At 38.3% G+C, this 23,381-nt stretch overlaps 1 protein-coding gene and 1 pseudogene across 2 annotated transcripts in view; one reads left to right on the top strand and one right to left on the bottom strand.

The window, feature by feature from the left end:
- Positions 1–5,836: 5,836 nt before the first annotated feature.
- On the bottom strand, positions 5,837–5,955 carry LOC118611261 (annotated as a pseudogene).
- Positions 5,956–7,696: 1,741 nt separating this feature from the next.
- RALA (RAS like proto-oncogene A) overlaps positions 7,697–23,381 on the top strand; it is a 65,060-nt gene continuing 49,375 nt past the window's right edge. The window contains exon 1 of one of the 2 annotated variants that reach the window (XM_036231031.1): positions 7,697–7,916. The gene's annotated coding sequence lies outside the window, so the exon portion shown is untranslated. The remainder of the gene's footprint in view (positions 7,917–23,381) is intronic. The other variant, XM_016148529.2, reaches the window with a different exon arrangement.

Consider the following 23,381-nt stretch of genomic DNA (forward strand, 5'->3'; position numbering starts at 1 on the left):
CTACAGCTGAGCCCCTCTCAGGACAGTGCCACTGGACACCTACTACACAAAGTCATGCTAATCAGACCGGGAGCCTTAGGAACTTTGCTTAGTACATAGAAACAGAAGCAACACAGAAAGGCAGCCAAAATGGGAAGACAAAGAAGCAGAAACCATATGAGAGAATGGAACAGAGATTCAGGAATAATGGAGTTGAGCAATCTCACAGAGGCAGAGTTCAAAACACTGGTTATAAGGATGCTCAAAGCACTTAGGGGAAGAGTAGATGAACTCAGTGAGAACTTTAACAAGAGATAAAAACCATAAAAATGGAGATGGAAATTATAAAAAGGAACTAGTCAGAAATGAAGAATACAATATCTGAGGTGAAGAGTATATTAGAGAGAATCAACAGAGTGGAGGAAGAAGAGGATCGAACCACCGATATAGAGGATGGGGAAGCCAAGGACATGCAATCAGAATGGCAAGAAAAAAGAAGCCAAGACTATAATAATAATTTAAGAAGCCTATGGGATACAATTTAATGGTAAAAATATCCGTGTCATAGGGGTACCTGAAGGAAAGCAAGAAGTTGAAGAGCTATTTGAAGAAATAATGATGGAAACCGTCCCTAACCTGGTGAAGGAAATAGACATACAACCTCAGGAAACTCAGAGAGTCCCAAAAAAGATGAACTCATAGAGGCCCACACCAAGATACATCATCACTAAAATGCCAAAGGTTAAATACAGAGAGAGAACCTTAAAAGGAGCAAGAAAAAAAGCAGTCTGTTACCTACAAGGGAGCCCATGAGCCTGGCAGCTGATTTTCTCAAAAGAAACTGCAGGACAGAAGGGCTTGGCACAAAATAGTCAACGTGATGAAAACCCAGGATCTACAACCAAGAATACTTTATCCAGCAAAGCTATCATTTAGAGTCAAAGGACAGATAAAGAGCTTCCCAGACAAAAATAAGCTAAGGGAAATTATCAACACCAAGCCAGTATTACAGGAAATGTTGGAGGGACTTCTTTAAGAAGAAAAAAAACATGTGTCAAAAATATGAATAAAGAATGGTAATAACTACATTCCTATCAACAAGTACCTCAAATGGAAAAGAAGTGCTCCAACCAAAAGACAGAGTGGCTGAATGGATAAGAAGACAAGACTTTTACATATGCTGCCTACAAGAGACTCACTTCAGATTAAAAGACACACACAGACTAAAAGGAAAGGGATGGAACAAGATATTGCCTTGATGGACCTAGAGGGTATTGCGCAGAATGAAGTCAGATAGAGAAAGACAAATACCACATGATTTCACACACATGTGGAATCTAAAGAGCAAAATAAACAACAACAACAAAATCGAAATAAAACTCATAGATACGGAGAATATTTAGAGGGCTACTAGGTAGGAGGGGGGCTGGGGGAATAGTGAAAAAGGGCAAAGGGATTAAGAAGTACAAATGGGTCGTAACAAAATAGACATGGAGATATAAAGTGTAGCATAAGGAAAATAGTTAACAATGTTGTAATAATTATGTAAGGGGGAAGAGAGGTACTACATTTAGTGGGGTGATCACTTTGCGAGTTATGTAGATCTCTAATCACTATGCTATACAACTGAAACTAATATATCATTGTATGCCAACTATAATTGAAAAAAACCTCATTGAACTGTACAATGTAAATACGAGCAATTAATTGTCTTATATTTCAATAAAGCCAGGAAAAAAATTTGATTACATAACAATAAGAATCAATTTTAGAGCTAGTTCAATAGAACAATGTAAAATACATCATCCTATGTACCTTAACTATAATCAAATCTTAAATATATAAAACTACACTGTAAATCCAATATTTTATTTAATAAGTATATTAACACCTCTTAATATATCAGAGTAGATTAAAATATAGAAATATTTTCAGCTATACAAATTCAAAGCTTCCATGACTAAAAATAGCTGAGTATTCCACTGTTATTTACATACTTTTCTACATAGAAATGCTTATATCTAATACAATTTTACCTAATTTAAGCCTGGGCAAAATAAATGTTGTAATTAAGACAATGGAGACTTACTAACATTTGTACTTTTCATGTGTCAAATGTTGTGAACACTTTACAGATATTAACTTAAAATCATGTAATAGAATATGGTAAAAATAATTTTAAAAATTAAAATTGCTATTTTCCTCCCTCTCTTTCCATCTAACCCTATCATATGTAGTCAGTAAAAGCAGGAGTCCTCAACTGCCAGGATGCGGCCAATGGCCTGTTAGAAATCGGGCTGCACAGTAGGAGGTGAGCAGTGAGCAGGCAAGCAAAGTTTTATGTGTATTTGCAGCCACTCCCCAGTGCTAGCTTTACTGCCTCAGCTCTCCCTCAGATCATCAGGCATTAATTAGATTCTCAAAGGAGTACCAGTCCCTAGTGCCAAAAAAAGTTGGGGACCGCTGACTAAAAGAAGAGCAAAAGAACAGTGAAGATTTTTTAATTAATTTATTTAATTGAAGAAATGATTTAAATTCCCCCCTCTCTCACCCTTTCTACCTCCCCGCTCCCCTTTCCCCTCAGTAACCACTAGTCACTAGTCGATTGTCCATGAGTCTCTTTGTTTGTCCTATTCATTTGTTGCTTTTAGGTTTATATCCACATATTAGTGATATCATGTGATTTTCAAATTTTTCTGTCTGGCTTATTTCGCTTAGTATTATTTCAAGGTCCATCCATGTTGTTGCAAAAAAGGTTGGGGAGCGCTGAGTAAAAGAAGAGCAAAAGAATAGTGAAAAGATCTTTAACTGCCTTAGTTTCCAGCTCTATTTAGGGTTCTGCATGACCTTGGACAAATTGCTGAAACCAAAACTACTAAACCTGACTGATGATCAGAATTCAAAAAACAGTGTTATAGTCACAGAATCCTTGGGATTCACCCAAGACTTTCTAATTGATTGTTTAGAGGGCAACTTTAGAATCTGAATTGCCTTTAAAGCTATACAGGTGATTCTGATAAACAGGGACACTTGGGAACCATTATTCTAGTAGTCTTATAGTCTAATCTCCTAACAGAAAAAATGTGTAACTATGTGGTCCACAAAGATAGACTTGAAGGGGTACATTATAAAGACCTAAACTGTCAGACCTCCATTTTTTCCGCATTGTCACAACAAGAGGGTCATCTAGAATATCTACAACCAAACAGAAACATTAGGAATGGTATACAGGTGACTGTCATCTACAGCAACTACCAAGCCAACTCCTCCAAGACCTGATGTCAATAAAAGTGAAGCAGGACACTGAAGCAATGGTCTCAGTAATTAAAGTTATAAAACAAATCAAAACAAATAATCTTTACCAGAATGTGCGGAAAACATGCACACACACCTAAAAATTTCCCAGGTGATCATATGGTTTTTTTTTTTTTCCCCTTAAATTATTCAACGAACCATTAGAATATACTTTCTGTTTTCATCCCTAAATATTTTGGGTACTTATGCTTGATCCCATGAAGGATACAGAGATGAACAAAACAAAGTTTTTCTTTTCAAGGCTGTGAAGACACAGCCATAAACCCAAAATTTAGAGATTCTGCAGGCAATCGATCAGAAGCCATATTACAAACCATATTAGATATATGTTATGACCTGTCATATCAAGCTTGTAACCCTGGTATAGAGTACTAGAAGGAACAGTGCATTTGAGTCTTAAAAAATTGAGTTTGACTCTTCTACTTGACAATTTGTAGCAAGTCTTTAAGCCTTGTGAGTCTATTGTTTGGAACAATGCAAAATACCTTTGTATTTTCATACAAAGGTATGAAAATAAAATAATAAAATATTAAGGTGTCCTAGGTGTTATTAACAATGTTAATTCTACTAATAAAACATGTATTGAGTTTTTTCCACTAATATTAACAAACTGCTATTAACCACTTCATTTTTTAAATCAAATACTTCTCATCTAGCGCCCAATACACCTCAGAGCTTTTGTGGTTACTGTATGTACAATTAATGTATATTTATAATTATAAATTGGTACATAAACACATGTATAAATATATGCACATTATATAACCACAAATACATTCAAATGGGTTCATATATGCACACCAATCTAAGCCTCAAAAAAATTCGGAAGCCACCAATCTAATGGGCAAAATTTCATCTACTTTAGGGATAGACTGTGGATAAGTAGCATTCTACAGAAAGTAACCTCACAGGGTGAATTGATCATAAATTCCTAACTGGGAAGGTCACGGTGGATAGTCACACTCCAGGCATATAATTTCTTTATTAAAAATCTTATATTTGTGTTAAGCAAGCCTTGCACCCTCAAGACAGCACATAATCTTAACTCTCCGTAATCCAATCCCCACGTTGCTTTCTCCCACCATCATGTAATCTTCCTTACATTCCTTCAATTTCAAATAAACAAAAAAACTGCAAAACTGTCATTCTCTAGAGTAATTGTGATCTTGCTTCCCAGCAATGTTTGTCAGTTGGGCTCAAATAAAATCTTATAAAATTTTTCTGTAGGCTTGGACATTTCTTAAAAAGACACTGGACAAAACCTCACAGGAGTATTTTTATTTTGCATTTCTGGTTAAATAATGATCGAATAACAGATGATTCATAGTAACATTCACCTTCATGTTTCAAACATGTAACTGCATATAAATTCCTATTATTCTATAGGGACATGAGTAATGTTTTTAATAGAAAATTTCAGTTTATTAACTGCAGTAAATCGTTCATTTTAAAACATGATTCTAACAAAAACATACCTATACTTCTCCCAAAAGCATAAAATAGCTATAAGTAGCAGCAAACATAATAATAGTTACTAAAACTTCTCTCCTGTAACTTCTTACTCAATTTATTTTTTAATATAGTTTGATCATAAATAAAAATCAAACTCATAATTCAAGAAATCCAAGTGTATCTTAAAACAGAATTCTTCGTGTTTTTGTTTCAACATTTTTGAGTGACCAGGCAGCAAATTTAGGTATGCTCATGAGTTCTACTGTGTATTAATGCCGATAACATGTTCTTACAATTATGCCCTCTCATCCAACTACCTCAAAAAGCATTTAAAGTATTAATTTGTTATTACTTATATCTTTGAGAGACAGGCTGGGAGAAAGTTATTATCGCTATCTTACAAAGAAACTAGGTCATAGAGAAGTTAAGTGACTTTACTAGGGTCATACAATGAACAAAAAGGGACTTGGTCACGGTTCTCATTTCTAGTTCGGTATATTATCCATTTTATGGTTAATGTATCTAAACGTGTCTCTATTCTAGGAATATTGTGAATATTTAAATAATCTAAGAACTAAAGGTGAGGGTTCAAAAATACTGCTCTATAGGAGTACAGAATAAAAATGTATAATTTTTGACACTATTATTTGTAGGGTTTTTGCTTTGTGGTTTTCTGAAGCATCTATTCAAAATGACCCATTCTATTTGATTGCTTTAAGCAGGTTGGCATAGCTGTGAACAACCAAGATGCAGCTGAGAGATGCTGACGAATGACTCTGAAGTTGTCTTTCATTGTGTTCCTACCGCTCATTCTTGGTCATCCTCCTTCTAGTTCTCCATTCAGCAGATCTACACAATCTAACGTCCTCAATCCTTCATCTGTGACCAGCTTAATTAAGCTATTATCGATGATTAAATTTTAAAAACTTTTTACTAAAAGACTATTTCACGAGTTTATACTATTCTAGTTACCACTGTCATATTCAATTCCCTGCAAGCCTAAACTTTATGATCTTTAGACCATTAAGCATTTGAGTATTAGCCTATGAGAAGTATAAATCACATGGGGATTTTTTCTTTTTTTTTTTTAAGCTTACAGCACCCGGTTGTTCTAGGTGGTCTCCCATCCAAGTACTAACCAGGCTCAAACCTGCTTAGCTTCTGAGATCAGATGAGATTGGTTGTGTGCAGGGCGACATGGCCATAGATAGGGATTTTTAAAATGTATATTACAGCAATTTTCCTAAGAAAAGGCAGGGAGAAGGAGAAGTGGTTTTGAAACTGTGCTTAATGAAGTGAGACTGCAGGCTACCTGGATGTGGTAATACAAACCTGGGTGTTCCTAAATTCAGCCTGGATCCTCTCCAGAGTTGTAGATCCACACAGTAACTGCCATAAGCATCACTGGTCCTTCATTCAAACTGACCAGGTCCAAAATGGCACTTATTTTCTGCACCTCCCCCCATCCCATCCCAACTCTTTATCTCATTTGGTAAAATCTAGCTTAATCCTCCTCAAAAGGCAAAACATAGTATCATGGCCACTCCCCTTCACTTACCTAGGATCTGACCCCATCAATCAAGTAACAAATCAGTTGATCTTGCCTCCTGAATATTTTAGGAATCTATCTTTGGATGCCCACTGCCACTTACATTACGGTCCTTTTATCCTATTCTCTTCTTGATTTCTCTAATGCCTGGTCTACCAGCAATCTGCTTGCCATGTGCTCCTCCCAACTAATATGTCCTCCACCCACGGTTTAAATTGTACAACTATCCTGGATCATTATTCATTGCCCCACCATGCTAAGATAGTCCTCATCATCTATCTGACTCCTGCTTCTCCAGCTTCATCTGTAATTACCACTCAGACTTCTCAACACATTATTTGTCCCTGTGCTGCATGACCTTTCTGTTAGTATCTGGATTTGCCATTCCATCCCGTTTTTGTCCTGGGAAACCCCTGTTTATCTTTAAAATCTAACGCAGAGTTAGTAAAGTCATCCTTTCTTTCCTCTGTATACCTTTACATACCATACTTCCAACCATAATTATATGCTTTCATGTCTGTCTCCCCACAAGACTGGGCATTCCTTAAATGAGTCGTGCCAAGCACGGAGTTGGTACTCAATTGGGAGGCAGGAGGGGGCAGGTAAGAGAATAAGTAAATGTCAAAGAGATAAGGCTCTGGACCTGCTAACAAATATGTGGCTAACAATCTATTTCGAATCTGTGGAAAATTTAAATAAAGCAACCGATTCTGTGCAACTACTTCCAACTTAAGCTACCAAATCACCGGGTGGGGCCGCAGAATGATCTCCACGCCACTCCAGACCTGCAGCATCGTAGGGCGCTGGAGCCCGCTCAGTAAAGGCTCCAGACAATCCGCGGAAGTGAGTTCTCCACAGATCCGCAGTTAATATGAGGCTCGGGACAACCACCGAGACCCTCCAGGGCAGGCGACTGACCCATCTCCTAGGATTCGGCCCGTGACCAGCCACTTCGCCGGCTCCACTCCAGGAAACCCCGGCTACAGGCCGGAGAGGCCTCCAAACTAGGACACCCCGGGAGAAGGCGCTGCCCCCTAGAAGCAAGATGGCGGCCTTTGGTCTCCCCTCCTTTTCCCAAGAACGCCCTTCTTGCCCCAAGAAGAGATACAAGGACATAGCGACGCCGAGATCCGGGAATCTCCACGAGGCCGCGGCCACTCCCGGGCCCCCGGGAGGTGACTTCATTTTGTCGGGCGCAGGGAACGCGGGGCGTGGGGGAAGGAATACCCGAAAGGCAGCTCAGCCCGCGTTCAGCACGCAGACAGTAGACACCGGATAACCTGCACCTTCCCAGCCATTGTTCTCCAGCCCGGCCCCCAACACCCTTCTCTCTGCCTAGGACAGGAAGTCCCTCCCCCTCAGCCCCGCCCTACTCTCAAGCGCCCCGGAAGTGATCTGCCTCAGCTGCTGCAGAGCGGCCAGGAGGAGGGTGGAACTCTTGAGAGCCGGGCGCCGGGAGTTCTCCTCCTCCTGCTGCCCAGGCTCCAACGCCGCCTGTCGGACTCCTCCTCCTGCCGCTCCCGGCGTGGAGTCTCCCGGACAAGGACCGAGAATTCTGGCCGGAGCCAGCTCAGTCGCAGCTTCCGGAGCCCGCGGGGCGGTAGACTGGTTTGCAGTGCAGGTGAGCGATGCCCGCCCGGGCTACTGCAGGAAGAGTGCGGGCCGCCGAAGGGGCGGTGGCGGGGGTGGGGTGGGGGTGGAGGTCCTGATGGGGGCGGGTGGAGGCCCAGACTCAGGTCAGGCCGCCGAGATTGCACGTTCGGCGTTCTGCCCGGGAACGAGCTGCGGGACGAGTCTGGGCTGGAATCTGAAGCGCGGTGTTCGCCGCTCTGCGGGCAAGTGCACGGGAGGCTGCGGCGAGTTCCCCACGTCTGGCACCCCCTCCAAGCTGGCCTCGTCGTAAGGTCATCCCGCATCTCTGACTCCACGCGCGTAGGTCCGCGCCTGGGCGGTTCCCGCAACCTGGGCGACCCGCCGTCGCCACCTATTTCCCCGCGCCTCACTCCGCCCCTCTCCCCTCCTTCCCTTTCTTTCCATTCCTTGCCTGTACTGGAGCAGTTAAATTTTAAGCATCCCCGCCAGGGTTTTGTGCCAGTTAAAGGAATGGCTTTTTCAGACTGAAGTCATTACATTTTCCTCAACTGAATAACTGGTCCTCGGCTCTTGAACAAGTTGGCGCAAATTTGAGTAATTTAGCCTCTAAATAGAGTAAGAGAATATAGATATTTTCAGTGAGTGTTTCCTCCGTCGTTCATTCCTGAAAATTTTCCAGAAGCGGAAGGTGTGATTTGTATGCGTTAGCCTGGGTACATGTATGTAAGTGGGCTGGGGCGACCACGCAGAGAGGTGGCAGTGTTGTTTCAAGGTTTAGAGAGGATTAAGGAGTTAACTGGCCTTTGCTCGGAAACCAGAATGTCCAGACTTGTGAGACCGCAATCAAGTGTCATTGAGGTTGTATGAGCACTCCAGTGCCACGCCCTACGTATCAAGTTGAAAAGCACCTAATTTACAAATGTGTTTGGTGACTATGGTAAGGGTAAGCCTTTATAAAACATGTGTCAGAGATTAATTCTAGTCCTGAAAGTAAATTACAACTTTAGTCATGTTCCAAAAGTTGAGTAACAATTTTCATTAGTTAACTCACAGTGGAGAGCATTCCTTTTAGCTTATACATTTGTATTGTACTAATAAAATTAGTATAAGTGTATTATACTAATACATTTAAATATCTTATTTATGTTTTTCTTTATTAATACAGTATTATAATAAAATGATTGTGAGTGTAAATATGTATTTTTTAGAATGAATTCTTTCAGAGCAGTAGCTATGTCTTACTCATCCCTGTGTTTCCATTCATTGTGGCCTAGAACATAGAAGTTGTGTATTCATTTCTTCACTAATTGAATGAATGCATAGGTGATCTCACAGTTGCCTCCCAGGAGTCATTTATTATATTGGTCTAGGGTTATTTTATTTGTGTTTTTGTTTCTTGACAGATACAGACTTTGCTGTCTTTCCAGAACTCTATCCTCCTCTGACAGGGTAAAATTATTTTTGGGATGTTGTGATTGAGCACTGTAATAAGTTGTATTCCCAATACTACTTGAGCATGTTTGTCCAAGGTTATCAAGAAATTTCCTGGTTATGTAGATTTAAGTTAGAGTTGAGAATCATACCTTATCTTAATAAAAAAAAAAAAAAGCGGAAATTGGGAGTTACTACTGTTTAGAAAACTTAGGGCACCACAGAATTGCTTATAGTGGCTCATTTTTTCTCATGGATACATACATGAAAGCCTCTGACATCTTGATATGTCCTTGGCATGATTTACCTACCAATAGCCACTTTCACATTTCAGAGATTAAGATGCTGTGCTCTAATGTGTCTGCTGAGTGTGCAGTCAGCTGTATCATGTGTTTTGAAGCAGTTCTTCATACAACACTTCTCAGAGCTTTCAGGGAGAAAAGGACTAATTATAGGAAAGAATCTTGTCTACCATTTGTGTGGGGGGGTAATATTTTTCTGTAGTTTGTTGGGTTACTTTCACTTTAAGAAGGTCCAAATAAAAAAGTGCTGATATCTTCTTTCCAAATATCTGGTATTAGTCCTGCACTGGTTTTCCAAGCTCAGCTTCTATAGAATGTAAATAAATGTACCACCATCACTTCTTGTATATATATCAGCATAGTATGTGCTTGAACCCTTAATAGTGAGGACAGTCACCGAAAAGTACTAGAATAAGAGGCTGTTAATGAGGGAGAAGATTATAATTTTGAAGAAGGAGAGAGACAGTGTAGAGTTTCCATTGTTTTATAAAATGTTTTAATTCTTGGACATAAAGGAGAAGGAAACCTGAAATTTGTCCTGTTGACATTACCAATGTACAGAGGTCAGATTTTCTTCTTTAATTCATCAACCCTCCTGATAATAAGTCTTCATACATTGATTGCCTGCCAAGCACTGTGATAAGGGTGTAACTTATATTATTTCTAATCTTCACAATACTTCTGCAAGATAGGTAGTTTCCTCACACTTTACTAAGGCTAAGTGAAGTTACATGCCAAGAGCTAGGCAGCTCGTGTGTAGTAGAAGCTGGATTTGAAAGTAAAAGTAAAGATTTCTGAGAGCATTGGATATTCCAGTTAATCCTAAAAGGCTGAAGAAATCAAGATTCTGATTGAGCTGAGCTTCAGGAAAGCAGAGATTCTGATCATATTGATTGTTAAGTGGGGCCTGGGATTACTAGTGACCCTGGTCAGGTGGTCTCAGGCAGTAGCCACTCTTCTGTTTATCTCCAGTGTGTCTACAAATACAGTATTATCACCTATCTGTTCTGTGATGGAAAAAAAAAAAAAAGGTTTTACATATTTTTTATAAGTGTCCTGGAAAAGCAGAGTATTAGGAACTCAACTCTGGTGTTTGATGACTGCTTTTTACCTCTGAAGTATTTGAGATTCGAGAGGATTATTGGAAACTTATTTGTAGTCACCTTTTTTGAAAGCACATTGTTTTTTGTTTGTTTGTTTTCTTGCACTAAAGGAGATGGGGGAGAGGTTGTGGGGGAATGGAAGAATGGTAAAAGCAGCAAAGGTGTACTGGGCTGTTTTCACCATTTCAGACTATATGTTATTTTCTCTTTGAGTTTACGATGGATACTTAAAGAAGGCAGAATTCCTATAAGGGTCTAACTGTATTCAGTGCTAGAATTCTCTTTACACTTTCAAAGCCTGTGCATTTTTTTTTTAGTGCACTTTTAAATGGGGTTAATTTGAAGGATGTGTTCATCTCTTGGTTTAATAAAAGTGTATAGCTCTATGTAAAAAACAAGGCATTATCTAGCCCTCATTAGTAACAGTTACTCTTTTTTTTTTTTCTTTAGCTCTGAGACACTTTTCTTACTATCTTACTGCATTCATAAGGATTTGGTTATAATATAGAAAAAATGAAATTAAAGCTCTGAGTTTTCAAAAGACTTGTAAGTAAATTTTAGAAGAGATTTTGCATCTTTGATTTAATTTTACCTGAAGGTGAAGACTTAATTCTTCATCATCAAGAGAGTAGTCTGTACAGGGTAGTCTGTACAAGCTGAAAAAGCAAGCTTTCATAAAACATTATGATACTGTTCTTAAGGGCTTTCACAGTTAGAGTCCTGTATGAGATGCATTAGACATAATGCTTGACAGAGTAGTCTTTTTGAAGTGTGGGATCCGATTTCATTGCTGAATTCACTTATTCAAACTGAATATCAGGGTTTGACAGTGTCATTTAGAAGAATAAAACAGCAAGATTGTGAAGTGACTTGTACTTCCTGATGTATTGTGAAGGTGGGGCAGAGATCCTGGTTTTCACAAAGATCATGATTGTGGTCATCTGGGCCGAAGGCATTCTCCTGCTTTATTAAGCATTTGAGTAGCTGGCATAGTAATCTATTGAAAATGGAGATTGCCACACTACTGAGTGTTTGCAAATTCTTTAGTTCAGTTGCATTGTCTAGATCTACTCAGGATTACTGCAGCAATTTTTTAGAGCCTGGTTACCCCCTCTGCCAATCTTTTCTTCATACTTGGTTATCATGTTACTGTCCTGCTTAAAACCCTTTTGTAGCTCCTTCTTATCCATTAATGAAAATCCACATTTCTTTTATCCTTAATCTTCAGAACCTTTAAGATCTACTCCTTCCTTAACTTCATAGCCTCATCTTTTTTCTTCCAGGGCATATAGTTCCAGCAATACCAAACTTCTGGAATGCTAGCATTTTCTCAGTTCCCTATTTCCTCTTCCTGTAATTCTGGCTACTCCTTCCTGCAGCATAGTGTGCTCCTGATCCTTAAGAACTCAGCTTAGGTTATAGCTCTCCAAAAATTGTTATCTTGTCTCAGACCCCATCCCTTAAAAAAAAAAAAAAAAAAAAAAGCAACTTTCAGGATTGGGCTAGTTGCTCCTCTTATGTGTTACAATAAAATCTATCACAGTGTTTACTATACTATGGACAGTGCCTTCATTAACCTACAACCCACAGCAACCTCATAACTACATACATGTACACTCTTAAAAGCCTTCATAGGCTTTTACCAGAAGTTCCCAAACTTTCTCAGTTCTCAGCAGTCTTATTATGTTAGTAATTTTTCACAGCATCCCTAGGTCAAAAGAAACATGTACTTAGGTCAAAAGAAACACCAAACAGTTTATTTTCTCAAACAGTTAGGAAAAAACAACTTAATAAGTATTTATGTCTTAACAATTCAGAAGCTATTTGAAAAAAATGATACACGTTAATTAATTTTCATGCTTAACTGCATAGTACTCCATTGTTTGTACCATGATTTATTCAACCAAAACTCCTCTACTTAGACTTTTAAGTAATTTCCAATATTTTTCAATTACAAATGATGTTATAATGAAAAACTGCATGTATGTACTTTTGTGTTGTTGGAAGTATGTCTTTGAGATAACTGCATGTATAGAATTTGTTAGATATTGCCAGATTTTTCTCCCTGTGCAGTAATTCTATTTTGAATTCTCACAAGTAGTATAAAAGAGTACCACAGTCACCAACAGAATATGTTGCCAAGCTTTTGAGTTTCTACCAGTCTGATAGGTGAGAAATGGTGTCCTGGTGTAGTTTTAATTTGCATTCCTCTTACTACAAGTGAATCGAAAATTTGTTTATGTGTTTAAGGACCATTTTTTACATTTTAAAATTACCTGTTCATGTCTACTTTATATTTAAGAATATTAGCCATTTAACTTGGACAAGTATGTTGTAAATATTTTGCCCGCACATTTTTTGACATTGCTTATGGTGGTTTCTTTTTATTTTTGTCATGTAGAAGTTTGTTTTTGAGTAGTTAAATATATTAATATTAAATTAATTGCACCTGGATTTTTAGTCATAGTTAGAAAGCCTTTGCCTATCCCCAGGTTATAAAGAATTCACCCATGCTTTCTTTTAGTATTAAAAGTTTCATTTTCCACAGTTTTCCGATCCACTTGGAGTATGTTTTGTTATATGATATGAGGGATGCATCTGATTTTATCCTTTTCCACATTATTATGGGGTTGTCTAGTGCCATTTATTAAAAAAAAAAAATTCCCCTTTATCATATAAAAGATTTCTATATCTAGTTGGATGTATTTTATTTTGTTGGATTGTCTGATGTTCATGCAGTAGAGCCATACTATTTTAATCTTACAGGCCTTGTTTCTGGTAGGACTAGTCCACCCTTATAGTTTCTCCTTTTCAGTATCTTCCTTGCTACTCTTGCATGTTTTATTTTTCCATGTGAACTCTAGCATCAATTTGTTTAAGTCCATTATAAAGTTCATTGGTTTCTTTTTTTTTTTGCTAGTAGCATTTTTTAATTTTTTCAATTATAGTTGACATATTAGTTTTATATGTACAACACAGTAATTAGACATTTATATAACTTACAAAGTGTTCACCCAGATAAATCTAAGTGCCTATCTGATACCGTATGTAGTTATTATAGTACTACTGACTATAGTCCCCATGCTTTACCTCCCCATGACTACTCTGTAAATACCAATTTGTACATCTAAAGCCCTTCTCTCTTCGCTTATCACCTGACCCCACCCCAATCTAGCAGCCATCAAAGTGATCTCTGTTTATGAGCTTGTTTCTATTTTGTTTGTTTATTCTGTTCTCTAGATTCCACATATATGTGAAATCCTATGACTTTTGTCTTCCTCTGTCTTTCTCCACTAAGCACAGTACCCTCTAGGTACATTGATGTTGTTACAGATGGCAAGATGTCTTTTTTTTTTAATAACTGAATAATATTCCATTATATATATGTTCCATTTTTTTATCCATTCATCCATTTATGGGCACCCAGGTTGCCTCCATATCTTAGCTATTGTAAATAATGCTGCAGAGAACACATGGATGCACATGTTCCTTTAGAGTAGTATTTTGGGTTTCTTTTGACAAATACCCAGAAGTGGGATTACTGGGTCCTTCCTTTTTCTCTTGTTATAATCCGTGTTTTAAAGTCTGCTTTATCTGGTCTAAGTATTGCTATCCAAGCCTTTTGTTTGTTTCCATTCATGAAATATCTTTCTTTATCCCTTTGCTTTGTCTGTGTGTGTCTTTCAATCTGAAATGGGTCTCTAGTAGGCAGCATGTGTAAGTAAGTTTATATTTTGTCCATTCATCCATCCACCCATGTCCTTTGATTAGAACATTTAATCCATTTAACATTTAAACTAATTATTGCTAGGTATGTAGTTATTGCCATTTTATTCATATTTTTGATGTCTTCTTCTTCCTCTTCCCCTTTTCTTTTTTCTTCTTTCTCCTTCAAGAAGTCTCAAACATTTCTTGTAATACTGTTTTGGTGGTGATGAACTCCTTTAGCTTTTTTTTTTTTGGTCTGGGAAATTCTTTATCTGTCCTTCAATTCTAAATGGTAGCTTTGCTGGGTAGAGTAATCTTGATCAAGGAGGTCCTTGTTTTTTCATCACTTTGACTATTTCATGCCAGTCCCTTCTGGCCTGCAAAGTTTCTGTTGAGAAATCAGCTGACATTCTTATGGTAGCTCCCTTGTAGGTAACTACTTTTCTCTTGCTGCTTTTAAGATTCTCTCTTTGTCTTTAACCTTTGGTATTATAATTATTAATGTGGGCCTCTTTGGATTCATCTTGTTTGGGACTCCATGCTTCCTGGGCTTGTGTGTCTTATTTCCTTCACCAGGTTAGAGAAGTTTTCAGTCATTATTTCTTCAAATAGGTCTTCAATCCGTTGCTTCCTATCTTCTCTATTTCTGATACCCCTTTAATATGAATTTTGGTATGCTTGATGTTGTCCCAAAGGCCCTTTAAACTATCCTTACTTTGGGAGGGGGGGATTTTTTCATTTTGCTGTTCTGATTGGGTATTTTCTACTATTTTATCTTCCAAATTATTGAATCAATGCTCTGCTTCATCTAATCTGTTGATTCCCTCTACTGTATTCTTTATCTCAGTTATTGTATTCTTTATTTCTGACTGGTTCTTTTTTATGATTTCTATCTTCATTTTTACGTTTCCTGTCTCTCTGACATTCTCACTGAATCATTGAGCATTCTTATAACCAGTATTTTGAACGCTACATCTGGTGGATCGCTTGTCTCCATTTTTAGTTCTTCTGGAGCTTTGTGTTATTTTCACTTGAGACATGTTTCTTTGTCTCCTCATTTTGGCTGCCTTCCTGTGTTTGTTTCTATGTATTAGGTAGAGGTGTTATGTCTCCTGGTCTTAGAGTGGGCTTATGTAGTAGGTGTCCTGTGGGGCCCAGTAGTGTAGTCTCCCTGGTCACCTGAGCTGGGTGCTCCAGGTGTGTTCTTTGTGTGAGTTTTGTGTGTCATCCTGTTGTAGTTGAGCCTTTCTTGCTGTTTTCATATCAGTGGGAAGGGCTGACCCTCAGTCTGATTGGTTGGGAGGACTGGCCTGTGACTACAGTGGAGGAGCTATTGTGCAGGGGCTGACCCTATGGAGCAGGATATGTTTCAACAGGACTCTAGTACCTGCACAGTCTGCCCTTTGGCTGTGTTGTTTGTGGAGTTGGTTAGGTGGTTTTCTGATGTGGTTTGAAGCTGACCACCAGATGTGTTGGTTCTGGGGCCCTTTAGGAGGGGCTCTGTTGCTGGCCAAGGTCAGCCACTGCCTTGTGTTCTGCCCCGGGGCCACTTGGTATGAGCTACAGAATGATCTGCAGATAGTTGCCCCTTTTGTTGGGCTTGGAGTTACCTGGAAGAAGGTAAGCCATAAACCAAGGCCAGCTGCCACTAGTGTTGGGCTTGGGGCTGCTTAGCAGGAGGTATGGGCATGCTGAAGCCAGATACTATTTAAAGTTTATGAACCTTTGAGAGATTTTAGGAAAGTCTACAGCATGAATCATTGTTATTTTCATTGGGCTCACATTAAACTTATAGTTTAACTTACAGAAAACTGATATATTGAATAGTATTGAGAAAAGTGATATGTTTTCATTTTCTTAAATCTACTTTAGGAGAGTGGTTTGTAGCTTTATTCATGTAAGTTTTGAACATTTCTTATATCTTTTTTGTTGGTATTATAAATAGAGTTTTCGTAGCTGTTCTTTCTTCTAACAGGTTATTCATGTATTTGAATATTGCTGAGATTTCTGGAGTTTTCCTGATACTATGCTGAATTCTTATTGTTTGAATTATATTTATCATTGCTTTTCTTAAAACCAGTTTTACTGTTGTGTCACTTGTAGATAGAAATTTTATCCCTTTTCCAATTTATGCCTCATTATTTACCTTATCTAATCTCATTGATTAATATCTCCAGAACAGTGCTAAATAGCAATATTACAATGTCTTTAATAGTTATGCTGATTGCTTTATTATATTATCTCTGTGGATATACAAAGATGTACATTTGTATATTAATGTAGCTGTGGATATTTCAAAGACTGTAGTCAGTCCTTTGCTGTCTTTGTAAGAGATGTTGAATGGAGATGGATGTGGTAAGAGGGAGGAAAGATGGACTTTCTTGGTGAGCAGCAGCAAAGTGCAGTGATGAGCAAGGTTAGGACTGCTCTGTGGTTTCCTTGTTCATACAACCACTCCTGAGTTTTTTTCCTGCTTCACACAGTTCTTCCAAACTTCACTCAGCCAATCATGGATTCCACAGATGACCTCTAGGCTAAAGCTACCATAGGCCTATGAAAATCTAAGGCAGGGGATCCTATCCCCTGGGCTGTGGACCAGTACTGGTCAGGGGCCTGTTAGGAACTGGGCCACACAGCAGGAGGTGAGCAGTAGGCCAGCTAGGGAAGCTTTATCTGTATTTGCAGTTGCTCCTCAGTGCTAGCATCACTGCCTCAGCTCTACCTCAGGTCATCAGGCATTAGATTCTCATGGAAGTACTGGTCCCTGGTACTGAAAAGGTTGGGCGCCACTGATCTAAGGGTTTCCTTCTAGATTTTCACAGTCTTATGTGGTCTCTGTATTTTACAGATGAATTAGGCTCACCTTGTTTTGATGTGGTTATGACTTGAGTCCTTGAGTCCTTGGAGAGGCAGGTGTGTAGATGAGTTTATCCATTGTGGTGGCCTAGAGTACACAGCTATGGGGCAATTCTAGAAAAGTTTGTAGAGCCTGGATCATCTGACTTTGAGGCACTTCTTTCTCCAGAATTTATTTGTGAAGACCCAGTTTTATGGCTGGAGGTGATGTGTTGATGTGAACCAGGTGTTGGCCCAACATCTTGCACACATTTCATCTACACAGTTATGGACACATACCAGTATTCAGTCTTCCAAATTCTGGAGTGTTTTCATTTCATACCTCTAATTTATCCAGAAAGTTCAAGTAACCTACTTTCTGTAGATTCTTATTCAAGTTTATCTGGGTCCATACTTGAACTCCCAGTCCACATCTTATTGTCTGTCTATGCCATTCTAAGTATTTCCTTTCTCAGGAGTGCTAGGTGGTAGGATATTTATTAATTTCTTGTTTCTTGTGCTGAGGAGCTCTTCTCTAGAAGTTTCTGCAATTCTCAATTCATGCCTATTGTCTGCCTTCACTGTCCCAGGAGTGCTGGTGGGTGGGGTGTTTAGTAATCTCTTCTTGTCTGTAGGTTGAGGAGTTCTCGCCAGGTGAGTACTCTTGGTTCATGGCCAGTTGTCCATCCCCACTTTTCCTGGCACCCATGCTGCCTTTTATTCTTTGAGTGTTGCTGCCTAACTGGCATGCAGTTTGGGTGGGGAGGGACTCCCTTCCTTGAAGACCCTTAGGTCTCACCCTCTGGTACATGCTGCTACCCTGATGGCAGGGCTTGGGCAGAAGGTTGATCTTTTCTGTTCCTTCTTTTATTCCTTACTTCCCCCACACCTACTTTTTTATTCTGAGGACAAACTGTCTCCCCTCATCTTTCTGCCTAAGACATTTGTCTGTGACAGAAAATCTTCGTCCCCTGAGGACTTGGGTTTCTGAGACACCAACCCTAGTGTCTTAATGCTTGGATTATTGGTAACTTACCCAATACTACTCTGTTAGTCACTAAGGTCTCCCTATTTCATGTGTTTAAACACTACAACTAAGATAATTTTCTGTGTCTGTTACTTAATTTATTCTTATTTGCTGCTAGCAGTTTTTAGTTTTCTTGATACTTCAGAATAAAATAAAACTTGATCTTTTGCTGTGCTAATCTTTTCATATCCTCTTTGGTCTATTTTAATGTATTGTTTTGAAGTTGATATTTATTTGGTTACAAATACTTTAATGTTTTTGTACATTCATTGATCATTTATATTTTTTGTTCTATAAATTGCCTTTTTATGTCCTTGGCTTATTTTGGGGAAGTAGGGGGCTGGGTTTTTTTTATTAGTAGTAGTAGTAGTAAGAATTTTATTGAGATAATAATTCATATACCATAAACTTTACCTTTTAAAGTGTACAAATCCAGTGGTTTTTAGTAGAGTTGTAGAGTTGTGCAGCCATCACCACTGTCTAATTTGAGACCATTTTCCTGACTCCAAATAGAAAGCCATTGCACATTAGCCATCGGTCCTGATTCCCTCCACGCTGCCCGCCTCCCCCACACCCCCACCCCACCCACTTAGCCCTAGGCAACGACTCTTGACCCTTGAACAATGCGGGGGGTGGGAAATGGGGAGATTAGGGGTGTAGACTCCTGTGCATTGAAAAATTTGTGTTTATCTTTTCACTCACTCTTAACTACTAGTAGCCTACTGTTCACTGAAAGTCTAATCATGACAGAAACAGTCCATTAACATATTTTGTATGTTATATACAAATAACATATATTATACTATATTCTTAAGTAGGCTAGAGAAAAGAAAGTATTAAAATCATAAAACATATTTATAGTACTCTGTGTATTTATTGAAAAAAAAATCCATGTGTAAGTGGACCTGCACATTTTCAAACCTGTGTTGTTCAAAGGTTAGCTGTACTGATCTACTTCCCTGTGTACAGATTTGCCTATTCTGGACTCCATATATGGAATCATACAGTATGTAGTCATCTTTTAAAAGGAAGTGTAATTGACATATAGCATCAGGTGTACAACATAATAATTTTACATTTGTATATATTGTGAAATGATCACAGTAAGTCTAGTTAACAGTTATCACTATACATAATTACAAAATTTTTTTCTTATGAGAACTTTTAAGATTACTCTCTTAATAACTTTCAAATATGCAGTATAGTATTATTAACTGTGGTCACCGTGCTGTCAAATCCTCATGACTTACTTATTTTTTTAGCTGGAAGTTTGTACCTTTTAACCTTTTTCGCCTATTTTGCCCTGCCTCTGGCAACCAGGAGTCTGGTCTCTATATTTAGGAGCTTGGGTTTGTTCTCTCTCTCTCTCTTTCCCTTTCTCCCTCTCTCCCTCTCTGTTTTTAGATTCCACTTGTGAGATCATAAGGTATTTGTCTGTGTTTGACTGACTTATTTCACTTAGCATGATGCCCTCAAGTTTCATCCATGTTGTCATAAATGGCAAGACTTTGTTCTTTTTATGGCTGAATAATATTCCTCTGTGTGTGTGTGTAGCATATTTTCTTTATCCACTTAGAACAATGGACTCTTAGGCTGTTTACATATCTCGATTACTGTAAATAATGCTGCAATGGACATAGGGTGTGTTTAATATTTTGAGGAACTGCCAAACTTTTCTAAAGCACCTACACTATTGTACAATCCCCCAATCAGTGTGTGAGAATTCCTAGTTTCCATATGTCTTCACTAGCATTTGTTATTATCCATCTTTTTTATTATATCTATCCTAGTGGATAAGAGTCCTGTCTTCTTTTATCTGCTAGTGTACTGCGTCTAATCTTTCCTGTATATGTGGAGTAAACTGTGTCTTTGCACATCATGGCTTTTCCTCCTTGGATATTTTAGTTCAAGGTCCAATTCCAAGAATATTTTCTTTATTGTAAAAACTATAAATGTGACTTATGTTTGAACTTTCAGATGAACTTCTCTTCTGATACTTGATAAGATTTCTATTTTACATTACTGTGTCTGATGAGTTTCAAGCTATTAAAACTTTAAATTGTTATAAGCACACCGTTACAAATTGTGGCATAGCAACATTGTTAAAAATTGTGGCATAGCAAATGGTAAGACAAAATGCCTTACTAGAGTAGTAAAGGGGAATTATTTATAATGAACACTGCCAGTGTTTTGAAGAATTGTTAGTGCAGTGTTGACTACAAAATTGAGGAGTTCCAATTGTGGATAGACCAGAGTACCCAAAGATGATGTTATGTTTAGTCCTATGTTTCTATGCCTGTCCTACCAGGGAGGTGCAAAATGTAAGTAACTAAAATTTTTAAAATTCAAATTTAGCACTTTTGCATACACGATCTCATGTGATCTTTACATCAGCCAAGTGACATAGGCAGGATGCGTGCTCTTCCAAAGGAAAAATCCACAATGTTTTCTTGCACATATCCATTACTTAAAGATCTCAGCACCAACTAATAACTATGTGGCTTTATATTAAGTGATTATTTTTAAATGTATTTGTTTTCATAGCATTTTCTAAAAGCTCTAGTTTGCTAAGACTGCATAATTATATTTTTAGTTCTAATTTGTTCCCTCTGTTCTTTCTGTATGTTAACATAGTACCAAAGTGATGACAGTCTTTATACATCGACTATGTGCCTCTTCTGATATGCAGAGAACTATATTAGTTATTCCTTTTACACTTGGTTATATTTTAAAATAAGAGTATTCTCCCTCCCCAATTTGAATATTGAAACATTTCAAACCTATAAAAAAGAGAAGTATATCGAATGCCTATATTCACCAATTACCAATCATTGTTTTGCCACATTTGGTTTATCTAAGTATAAATGCTTTTATTTTTCTGACAATTTGAAAGAAGGTTGGACACATCATGAAACTTAACCTCTGTATGCTTTCATCTTGCATCTTCAGAAAATAAAGGCATGTTCTTGTATAATCATAATACTGTTGTAACACCTAAGAAAACTAGTGATAATTCAGTACATCATCTAATATCTAGTCGGAATTCAGATTTCCCTAATTGTTGCCAATGTCTTTAATAGCTACTTTTTCCCTGATCCAGATCCAAACCAAGATTCATGGTTTCTCCTTGCTTATTGAAATATAACAGATAATTAGTTGCTTGTACTTACATTGTATAATTCAGTGAGGTGTTTTTTTTTTTCAATTATAGTTGGCATACAATGATATATTAGTTTCAGTTGTATAGCATAGTGATTAGAGATCTACATAACTCGCAAAGAGATCACCCCACTAAATGTAGTACCTCTCTTCCCCCTTACATAATTATTACAACATTGTTAACTATTTTCCTTATGCTACACTTTATATCTCCATGTCTATTTTGTTACGACCCATTTGTACTTCTTAATCCCTTTGCCCTTTTTCACTATTCCCCCAGCCCCCCTCCTACCTAGTAGCCCTCTAAATATTCTCCGTATCTATGAGTTTTATTTCGATTTTGTTGTTGTTGTTTATTTTGCTCTTTAGATTCCACATGTGTGTGAAATCATGTGGTATTTGTCTTTCTCTATCTGACTTCATTCTGCGCAATACCCTCTAGGTCCATCAAGGCAATATCTTGTTCCATCCCTTTCCTTTTAGTCTGTGTGTGTCTTTTAATCTGAAGTGAGTCTCTTGTAGGCAGCATATGTAAAAGTCTTGTCTTCTTATCCATTCAGCCACTCTGTCTTTTGGTTGGAGCACTTCTTTTCCATTTGAGGTACTTGTTGATAGGAATGTAGTTATTACCATTCTTTATTCATATTTTTGACACATGTTTTTTTTCTTCTTAAAGAAGTCCCTCCAACATTTCCTGTAATACTGGCTTGGTGTTGATAATTTCCCTTAGCTTATTTTTGTCTGGGAAGCTCTTTATCTGTCCTTTGACTCTAAATGATAGCTTTGCTGGATAAAGTATTCTTGGTTGTAGATCCTGGGTTTTCATCACGTTGACTATTTTGTGCCAAGCCCTTCTGTCCTGCAGTTTCTTTTGAGAAATCAGCTGCCAGGCTCATGGGCTCCCTTGTAGGTAACAGACTGCTTTTTTTCTTGCTCCTTTTAAGGTTCTCTCTCTGTATTTAACCTTTGGCATTTTAGTGATGATGTATCTTGGTGTGGGCCTCTATGAGTTCATCTTTTTTGGGACTCTCTGAGTTTCCTGAGGTTGTATGTCTATTTCCTTCACCAGGTTAGGGACGGTTTCCATCATTATTTCTTCAAATAGCTCTTCAACCTCTTGCTTTCCTTCAGGTACCCCTATGACACTGATATTTTTACCATTAAATTGTGTCCCATAGGCTTCTTAAATTATTATTATAGTCTTGGCTTCTTTTTTCTTGCCGTTCTGATTGCATGTCCTTGGCTTCCCCATCCTCTATATCGGTGGTTCGATCCTCTTCTTCCTCCACTCTGTTGATTCCCTCTAATATACTCTTCACCTCAGATAATGTGTTCTTCATTTCTGACTGGTTCCCTTTTATAATTTATTTCCATTTTTATGCTTTTTATCTCTTTGTTAAAGTTCTCACTGAGTTCATCTACTCTTCTCCTAAATTCATTGAGCATCTTTATAACCAGTGTTTTGAACTCTGCCTCTGTGAGATTGCTCAACTCCATTATTCCTGAATCTCTGTTCCATTCTCTCATATGGTTTCTGCTTCTTTGTCTTCCCATTTTGGCTGCCTTTCTGTGTTGCTTCTGTTTCTATGTACTAAGCAAAGTTCCTAAGGCTCCCGGTCTGATCAGCATGACTGTGTAGTAGGTGTCCAGTGGTACTGTCCTGAGAGGGGCTCAGCTGTAGACCAAGTTTAGCCCCAGCCTGTGCCCCTCTGGCGCTACCTGTTAAGACTCAGCAGGCAATCCTCAGATGCTGTGCCTAATTTGCCTCAAGAGGCCATGCCAGAAGCCACGATTAGCTGCCTCCAGTGTGAGTCTTGGGGTTGGCTTAGCAGGCAGCGCTGGACTCGTGGAGGACACAACGGAATGTGGCTTGGGTAGGGCCGTGAGTTGGGGGAGTTGGAGTTTCAGGGAATCCTCTGGGCGAGCTG

Source organism: Rousettus aegyptiacus, unplaced genomic scaffold (assembly GCF_014176215.1).
Source record: "Rousettus aegyptiacus isolate mRouAeg1 unplaced genomic scaffold, mRouAeg1.p scaffold_m13_p_13, whole genome shotgun sequence".
Lineage (NCBI taxonomy): Eukaryota > Metazoa > Chordata > Mammalia > Chiroptera > Pteropodidae > Rousettus > Rousettus aegyptiacus.